Source organism: Podarcis liolepis (assembly GCF_965112155.1).
Source record: "Podarcis liolepis genome assembly, chromosome: 14".
Classification (NCBI taxonomy): domain Eukaryota; kingdom Metazoa; phylum Chordata; class Lepidosauria; order Squamata; family Lacertidae; genus Podarcis; species Podarcis liolepis.
In genome coordinates, this window is record NC_139569.1 from 42,162,563 (window position 1) to 42,171,183 (window position 8,621).

Genomic DNA, 8,621 nt, shown 5'->3' on the forward strand with positions numbered 1-8,621 from the left:
AGGCTGAAAGGAGACATACCTAGGGCAAAAGGAGACAAAAGGATCTGATTTCTTTCTGCAGGGCCTGTAAGACAGAGTTGTTCTGCCTGGCCTTTGGCTTGGAATCAACTTGATCCCCACCCCCTCTTTCCTTTCTCCTTTCTCCTTCTGTAATCGAACTTTCTCCTTCTGTGATGGAACTCCTATTTGGGGACTTCCCTGGCTTTTTTCTGGCCCATGTAGGACCAGTCTGGATAGTTGGCTTTGGTGAAGATTTGACATTTTCATCCCCCAAAAGTTTTTTATTTGAGTTTTTACTGAAATGAGGCTGCATTTTAATGTTGTATTTTCATCTTGTTTTTAAGTTGTATTTTAATCTATTGTTTTTATACCTGGTGTTAGCTGCCCTGAGCCTGGTCTTGGCTGGGGAGGGCGTGGTATAAATAACATTTTATTATTATTATTATTATTATTATTATTATTATTATTATTATTATTATACAAGAAACTATCCATTTGTCTTAGGGACTCCGGATTTGTGTGGGGTTTACTCCTTAGCCTTTTCTTCTTTTCATGCTTGACCCCTGCTTAAAAAGCGTGGCTCAGGCTGGTTTCCCACTTGTCCCTTTCCTTCTAGCCATGGGTCCAAGTGGTCTCCTCTGGTGGGGCCAGAGGCAAAAGTGACTGGAACCAGGAGTGCAATTTTTAATTTTGCACTGTGGACTAGTTTCTACCCACCCACCTGCATTCTCCATCCAGGCCATCAAGAGACATTTTCTGGAACAAGGTTGTGGTCTGGGGAGAGTTCACAGGCCTGAGGTTCCCTCCCCCTGGTGAAAATACAATTTAAATACTTTCCCCACACAATATAGATTTAAATTAATACGGCATGTATTTCTAAACACAGTGTATCACAAATATGCAGAAATATTTACACATTTTGGTATTTATAAGCTAGCTGTATCACAATATTTGGAGAAGTGCAAATTCAAAGGTAATTATCTTCCATTCCACGTGTTAGCGAGGTGTGAATTAGGTCAGTTTGCTTAAATACGTTTTGCTATCCATTCTTTTCCCTGCACACATTAATCTCTACACAGATTAAGGTGCCATCTGCACTGTGCATTTAAAGCAGCACCATAACTCTCCCTAACCGAGACTCTTATTTGTGAGTAGGAAGAAAACTTTATTCAAGACTAGCAGTGGTACAGGTCAGGTTACAGGTGCAGAACCTCAAAGGTTGTCAGGGACTGGGCAGAGGAGGAATGGTGGAGGCTGCCTCTCCAGCCTGACTCTTCCAGAGAAGAAGGAGACACTTCAGAATTACAACAGGGGTTTGAGGGAGGCCACAGCTCAGAGGAAGATGAGGGGGAAAGCTGGGAAATAATGGGAGAAGAGGAGGAAGCACCAGGGGAGCGACAGCTGACAGACTCAGTGTCTTTAGAAAGCATTCCAGAACAAGGCAGGCCTTGAAAGTAGGAGAGCAAAGGGCTCAAAGGCAGAGGGCACTTTGCACCCATAGCAATGACTCACGAGGAAGTGAGAGAGACAGAGGGGGTGGAGCTTCACTGGGAGCAACACCATTATTCCAAGAGGCTGCATTTCTGAGCCTCTCTCTGTGAATGTAATAGTTTTATTGAATAATTGAATAGTTTGTGAAGAGCGCTGGGAGTTGTTGTTGTTTAGTCGTTTAGTCGTGTCCGACTCTTCGTGACCCCATGGACCAGAGCATGCCAGGCACTTCTGTCTTCCACTGCCTCCTGCAGTTTGGTCAAACTCATGCTGGTAGCTTTGAGAACACTGTCCAACCATCTCGTCGTCCCCTTCTCCTTGTGCCCTCCATCTTTCCCAACATCAGGGTCTTTTCCAGGGAGTCTTCTCTTCTCATGAGGTGGCCAAAGTATTGGAGCCTCAGCTTCAGGATCTGTCCTTCCAGTGAGCACTCAGGGCTGATTTCCTTCAGAATGGATAGGTTTGATCTTCTTGCAGTCCATGGGACTCTCAAGAGTCTCCTCCAGCACCATAATTCAAAAGCATCAATTCTTCGGCGATCTGCCTTCTTTATGGGAGTTGGTAGGATACCCCAATTCTCCTCAGAGAGCTACAATTTCCAGAGTGGTTAAACCACCAATCCCTCTTCCCAAGGCACTCTGGGAATGGTATCTCTGTGAGGGGAACAGGGGTCTTCTGCCAACTCTCAGCACCTACAACAAATTACATTTCCCAGGATTCCTTGGGGAAAGCCATGACTGTGGCATGGTAGTGTTTTAAACATGCAGGGCCAGAGGCACAAATAGTCCTTGTTGGGGTGGGGTGGGCAATGGCAGTATCTTACTCCAGCAAAGGAAGAGTCAGGAACTTAAGTCTCCCAGTTGCTCCTTTGCAACCATGTCTGCACCTGTCCCATACAATGTCACAGGTGGGAGAGATGGGCATGGTTTAGGGAAAACAGCCTCGTGGTCCAAATTTAGCCTTACGCCTAGAAGTTTCCCACCTCCTCTGTAGTTTACCAACATCTGTAGGTATCTTGGCTATCCCTGACATGGGCACTCTGCCATCAATAACCATAAGGCGAGTATACTACTTGTGTTTATTGTCATCCACTGTGATCACTTTTGACAATCAGGAAGCTGCCTTTAATCTAGCTTTAGGCAGCAGCTCTGCCTGAGTCCCTTGCCTGCCTTTTCTTTGCCTTTTCACAGAACAGGGTCTCCATGCTGAAATCCACACACACACAAAACGCTGTGAAAATGCTTTTCTTTTAAAAATGTTTTGAAAAAGACATTGAATTTGGCATAGCTTACTGTCGTCATCTAGTGTCACATTTGTTATATTGCACTTTACCTCACATTTAAATCATTTTATTTGCAGTTGTGTATCTCGTTGTTGTTGTTTAGTCCCATGGACTGCAAGAGTCGTGTCCGACTCTTCGTGACCCCATGAACCAGAGCACGCCAGGCACTCCTGTCTTCCACTGCCTTCCACAGTTTGGTCAGGCTCATGTTTGTAGCTTCGAGAACACTGTCCAACCACCTCGTCCTCTGTCATCCCCTTCTCCTTTTGCCCTCCATCTTTCCCAACATCAGGGTCTTTTCCAGGGAGTCTTCTCTTCTCATGAGGTGGCCAAAGTATTGGAGCCTCAACTTCACGATCTGTCCTTCCAGTGAGCACTCAGGGCTGATTTCCTTCAGAATGGATAGGTTTGATCTTCTTGCAGTCCATGGGACTCTCAAGAGTCTCCTCCAGCACCATAATTCAAAAGCATCAATTCTTCGGCGATCAGCCTTCTTTATGGTCCAGCTCTCACTTCCATACATCACTACTGGGAAAACCATGGCTTTAACTATACGGACCTTTGTTGGCAAGGTGATGTTGTGTATCTCAGTCCCATCTTATCTCAGTCCCATCTTACTTTCACTCCCTCTGATTTCTGAGAAATGAAACCGTAGTTCCCTGGGGCATTCTGGGAATGCAAAGTTGCCTTCACTTGCTGCTGCCTCCTACACATAACTTTCTGAGATAACTACCTGGGGACTTTCAGTGATAGATTTTAATCTTATGCTGCAGTAATGGCCTATTTAAGTAAGAAAGGATTATCTATCTATTCTATCTATCACTGTGGCAGATGATATAATCAGGCACTAGGGTGCTAATTGCAAGTGATTGAAACTGACCCTGGAAGTTATATAATGTGTGTCTTGCATTGAACAAATTGTGTGGTTGTTGTTTTCTTAAAGAAAATATATATTTTGCTTTCAGTTTGCTTATCTGTGCCACTGCTGCAATTCTAGTTTGAGTTTCAATACATTATCTACGGAAGATAATAGGGTATTTTTTTGCTATTCCTCATGACTACAGAGCATAATACTAATGCTGAAAATATACTACTCTGGGAGGGGGGGAAACCCTCTTGGGATTCACTAGGTATATATATAAAAAAAGTCATCTGTAGAAATAGAAAAAAATAGTTTTGGATTCCCTTCTCCCAGTAGATTTCAATCCTTCCTTAAGGCCCATTTAAAACCTAACAAATTTCCCCGTGTGTATAAACCTTTCCTTATAAATCTTGAAATAAATGCCACAACCTAGCCAAGGAAGGGATGTCAACTTTTACCGAAATAGCCAATAGAACACATTTCGGTATACAATAGATGCGTAGAACAACATTTCATGACCGTGTTTGTTTGTTGTTGTTGTTGGAATTGTACAAATCCAATTAAGGTTGTGTATGTGTATGTGTGATCTATGATTGGAAAAAAGCTAGACAGTTGAAGATCATCGCTAAGGCTATCTCAGGGAAATTTGAAGTTAAGGCCGATGTGCCTTAAAGAGATGGACCCTGTGATCAAGAAGGATGTTTTCTCAAACGTCTCACCCTGTGATTCCTCCATTGCAGGTGGTTGGACTAGGTGACCCTTGAAGTCCGTTCCACCTCTCCTTCTGACTCTCCATTGTAGGCTTATGGTGTAAATAAACCATATATCCTAAGGACAACACAGTCTCTATTTTTATTTTTATTTTATTTTTCTTTGATTTTACAAGTGTGGAGTTTTAACAATACAAAATACATATCCATATTTAGAGATTTCTCTGAATCTCTGAACCTTTTCTTCTTCTTTTTTATATATACCTTTTTATTAGGGTTTTTTTAACATATCATTTCCAACAATCATATAACATAACTTCTTATCTTATACAATATTTTAGACTTCCGTCAACACCTCTGATGATTTTCCAGTCTTTATCACTTATTCTGTGTTTCTTAATTTCTCTATTACTCTTAATTATCATTAACTAATAGTTCTCCCAATAGTCTTTCTTGCAATATTTCAAATAGTCATCCTTACAAAACTTATTGCAACCCTACTATTGTAATCTGTACATTACAATTACTTTTCAAATAGTTCATATATTTACTCCAGTGTTCTAAGAATCTCTGGTCCTGCAGGGTTTGAATCCTTCCTGTTAATTTGTACAGTTCTGCATAGTCCATCAATTTTGTCTGCCATTCTTCTTTCATCGGTAATTCTTCTTGCTTCCATTTTTGTGCCAATAATATTCTTGCTACCGTCATGATATTAATAGACAGGATTGTAAGTTATTTTTATATGCAATGACGGCAACTATTATGAACCTTTTCAACTGCATGTTATTCCATCATCAAAATTTTATCTCTCTCCATGTTATCCATAGTATTTTCTGCATTACAAGTGTTATTGCAATCCTGCTAATGTTTTCAGAGAGCCAGTGTGGTGTAGTGGTTAAGAGCGGTAGACTCGTAATCTGGTGAACCGGGTTCGCTTCCCCGCTCCTCCACATGCAGCTGCTGGGTGACCTTGGGCCAGTCACACTTCTCTGAAGTCTCTCAGCCTCACTCACCTCACAGAGTGTTTGTTGTGGGGGAGGAAGGGAAAGGAGAATGTTAGCCGCTTTGAGACTCCTTCGAGTAGTGATAAAGCGGGATATCAAATCCAAACTCTTCTTCATCTGCTTACAGTGGTCTGTTTTATCCAATTCTTTATTGAAGTTTTGGTCTTCTTCATTCCTGAGCTTTCCGGTCAGTTTTGCCATTTCACCATAGTCCACCAGCTTAATTTGCCATTCTACTCTGGTAGGGACTTTGCCTTCTTTCAGTCTCTGGGCTAGTAACATCCATGCGGCTGTTGTTGCATACCTGAAAAGTCTTTTCTGCTCCTTTGGAATCTCGGTACCTACAATTCCTAATAAAAAAGTTTCTGGTTTTTTAAATAAAAGTTATTTTAAACATTTTTTTTCAGTTCATTATATATCATTTCCCAGAATGCTGTTATTACCTTACACAGCCACCACATATGGTAAAAGGTGCCTTATTTTTCTTTACATTAGGACTGACGCACAGCAATAAATTTATAATGCAGTCTTCTTCAGTAAAAGAATAAAAGCTTTATTGAGTTAAAACTTGTTTGCAAATAAACAGCATAGTGAACAGATGGTTTAAACTAGCTTCAGGGCATACACAGAGTACAGGCTTCACTTCTGAGTTAGGCTCCATACACACACACTGACTCCACCCTAACTCATAATAATAGTAAAAATAATAATAATCATACATTTATTTATATCCTGCCCTCCCCAGCCGAAGCCAGGCTCAGAGCGGCTAACAACAGTAAAAGTAACACAGTTTACATAAAATTACAATCAATTAATTGAAATACATTCTAAAATCAGTTCATTCTAAAATCAATCAAATTAATGGTAATCATTGGGCTAGAGTTCTATGAGGATTACAGAAGGAGGGGGTCAGTCTGTGCCTTGGCCAAAGGCCTGGTGGAACAGCTCTGTCTTGCAGGCCCTGCGGAAAAATGTCAAGTCCCGCAGGGCTCTAGTCTCTTGTGACAGAGCATTCCACCAGATCGGGGCCACGGCCAAAAAAGCCCTGGCTCTGGCTGAGGCCAGCCTAACCTCCCTGTGGCTTGGGATCTCCAAGATGTTTTTATTTGAAGACTGTAAGGTCTTCCGTGGGACATACCAGGAGAGGCCGTCCCATAGGTACAAGGGTCCTAGGCCGTATAGGGCATTAAAGGTTAAAACCAGCACCTTAAACCTGATCCTGTACTCCACCGGGTGGAGTACCGGGTGAATGTGATCCCACAGCAAGGACCCTGTAAGGAGCCTCGCCACGGCATTCTGCACCCACTGGAGTTTCTGGACCAGTCTCAAGGGCAGCCCCACATAGAGTGAGTTACAATAATCAAGTCTGGAGGTGACCATCGCATGGATCACAGTGGCTAGGTCAGGGCGAGAGAGGTAAGGAGCCAACTGCCTAGCTTGGCAAAGATGAAAACTGGCTCCAAACTGTCTGACTGGCTCTGTCTGCAAACAGATACATTTATACAAAGAATGAGTCGTCCTCAGGATGAGTCACGGTGATTCAACATACAGAGTGATTGTGCAGCTTTACAGCATTTCTCAACCTTTCTAGACTGCTTTACCGCTTCCCTTTACTGCTTCTGCTCTCAAATACCTTTGTCACATGACAGGGACAACACAGTCTCTGCTGTCCCTCATTCCAAGCCAGCATGAACATCTGGAAACCCTGGAGTCTTGCACCAACCACCCGGAAATTGCGGTGGCATGCCATGCGACAATATGCAAAATTGGATTTTAGTCCAAAACATCTGGATGGCAGCATGGCTGGGCACTGAGAACTGCATTTCAGTTCACATATTGGCTTAGATAGTGTGAATGAGGTAGATCCACATTAAGCTGTGAGCTGAACCAATTTCTCCTCCCTCCCTAAGCACAGCTCAGGCACAGGTTCACCCCCAGAGTGAGAACGAGACACAAGTGCAGGCATCTCAAACCAAGATCTTGGGGGGCTTGGTTGCTAAGTGACATCCTCTCTTTCTGAAACGGAGAAAAGCTTCTTTCTGATTTCCAATTAGTTCCCAGGTCCAAACGGATGACAGCATTAAGACAGCAGCGGCAGCAGTTTCTTGCAATTTGAAGGCAGGACTCCAGCAGTGGAGATTAGCTCTTCAAGAGGCTAAAATCTGATTTTGAAGCTGAACGCTAGTTGGATCCTCAGGAAAGCTTTTAGCACAAGCAGTGCTGAATGCATTGCCCTCAGTGAGAACACGGAAAAACCATCCTCTATCCACCAAAAAGAGTTAAACGGCAGCTCTTGTCATAGCCATTGGCACAACTCAAGGGGAAGCTCTCTTGTCTAAGCAAATGGATGCTATGCGGAGCGCATTAAATATCAGCCGCTGTTAATGGGCAGGAAGAGAGGTCATTGCATGACTGCTTCTTGACCAGCCAGACTGAACCCATTTGGTGAAAAGGATCTGTCTGGTGTCTGCTGGAGGAGGGAAGGGAGTCATAAACGGCCTCGGTCCAGTATATCTGAAGGAGCGTCTCCACCCCCATCGTTCTACCTGGACACTGAGGTCCAGCACCAAGGGCCTTCTGGCGGTTCCCTCACTGTGAGAAGCCAAGTTACAAGGAACCAGGCAGAGGGCCTTCTCGGTAGTGGCACCCGCCCTGTGGGATGCCCTCCCACCAGATGTCAAAGAGAAAAACAACTACCAGACTTTTAGAAGACATCTGAAGGCAGCCTTGTTTAGGGAAGCTTTTAATGTTTGATGTATTACAGTATTTTAATATATTTTTTGGAAGCCGCCCAGAGTGGCTGGGGAAGCCCAGCCAGATGGGCGGGGTATAAATAATAAATTATTATAAATAATTATTATTATCATTCTCAACCCAGGCTGCGTCTACACACCTATATATATATATAAAACACCGCTCTGAAAATGCTCTGGGGGAAAAACACTGTTTTATAGCTCACAATGGACAATTAATACTAATAATTTATTTATACCCCTCCCATCTGGCTGGGTTTCCCCAGCCACTCTGGGCGGCTCCCAACAGAATACTGAAAACACGATAAAACATCAAACATTAAAAACTTCCCTAAACAGGGCTGCCTTCAGGTGTCTTCTAAAAGTCAGGTAGTTGTTTATTTCCTTGACATCTGGAGGGAGGGTGTTCCACAGGGTGGGCGCCACTACTGAGGAGGCCCTCTGCACAAACATATTCATTTATGGTTTCAAACTTTAAATTGTAGGGTTGTTTTGGGTTTTTTTTTTAAAAAAGGACTT